The following is a 1622-nucleotide window of genomic DNA, read 5'->3' on the forward strand; positions in this document are numbered from 1 at the left end:
GAATGATTCATATAGCCCAGAATACTTGCCCAAGGGCATCCATCCAGGGCCAAAGATAAGACAAGGATCCAAATGTACTAGCTCCCAATTCAGTGCTCGTCCTACTGTTTACTACTGTCTCTGTTCAACAAATTTTGGATTTCCTCCTTGTTATGTCTCAATACTCTTATTGATTTATTTTAAGTTTAACTGATAAAGAATTAACACTTCAGAAGTGTTAAGATTGATCAGTGTCATTACTTACATATTTTAATCACCTGCCAAACACACTGGCTCTGCTAGGATGTAACTGGTATGTCAAATGTAAAGATTATTGTGTATGATCACTTGGTTTTATGATTTTGATGTGTTTTAGTAAATGCACTAGTTATATCCTTGCCAATGTATTTTTGCTGACCTTTCTTTTTTTTTTTTATTAGCAAATCTCATTTTTAATTCCAATCACACATACCCATCATTTTGGCATTCAGTGCTATATATATTTTACATAAAAATTCCATTTCTTGAAGAGGATGAAGAAATCCTTACATGCCTCTGGTAATATCATTTTCCACTAAAGTTTGATGTCTTTTAAAGAACATTATTTTCCACTTGTTAAAAAAAAAAATATCTTTCAAAGCACTTTAAAAATACAAAAATTTTACATGTGTTAAGATGTTATAATTTATGGGGTTAAATAAATGCAGCGTACTCTTCAAAAAACCACTTAAAAAAAAACTTTAAAACTATTATAAGGAGAGAGGGCATTTTATAACAGCAAAGTCAGAAATTCCCCATCACTCAGATAATTTAAATTTATCCTAGGCACATAATAATGCAGCTCAAAACAACCTTAACAAAAACAGCCAAAACTTCTACTATCCCCTCCCCCTTCACTCGTATGTCCTAACAACTAAACTTTAACAAAAGGAGGGAAGGAAAAAGATCATGATCTCACAGTCCCAGAATTTTCCATTTCCCCCAAACTTAAAAGCCAACAGTAGCCATACAAAAGTGAGAAAGTAAGCGGTTCTATATGAAGTTACAGATTAAACTGAATGACAAATGTAAAAAATAAACTGAAAAGTTTAACAATGCTTAAAATGAAATCTGCTTATTACAAAGGACAGACTTTAAAAACGTTTAACATCATTTTAGCTTCATCCTTATGAAGCAACCAGGTTAAAACAATGAAAACAATGACTCGTTATATTTTTCCTTATTAAACTCCTGATCATTGTTGACTCCCATCCATTTCTAGTATTCAAATAATGATCTAAACGCAGCTCAGATAGAAATAATGTACTTACATTGGCACAACAGGAGACTTCCCAATATTTTATATTTGAAATAACCATTTTTAATTAGCCTATTAAGAATTTTAAAACTAATGTTCACGTTTTCAATTCAACAAGTCTGTGGGTTAGTCTGCTTTTTGGTTTGTTTGTTGGTTTTGGGGTGGAGGCATCAAAGCAGCTTTTTATAGAAAGACTGAAAGAATTAAATAGAAGGCACGGTAGCACTGTAAAGCTTTTTCAGATCATGATAATCTTTTTGTGTGTATATATGGAACCCAAACTTTCTTTTTTGTTGTTAAAAATGTCTGATGAACAATCAGAAAATCCTTATTTATCCTCTTTCCC

Source organism: Lipotes vexillifer, unplaced genomic scaffold (assembly GCF_000442215.2).
Source record: "Lipotes vexillifer unplaced genomic scaffold, Lipotes_vexillifer_v1.1 scaffold153, whole genome shotgun sequence".
NCBI classification, from domain to species: domain Eukaryota; kingdom Metazoa; phylum Chordata; class Mammalia; order Artiodactyla; family Lipotidae; genus Lipotes; species Lipotes vexillifer.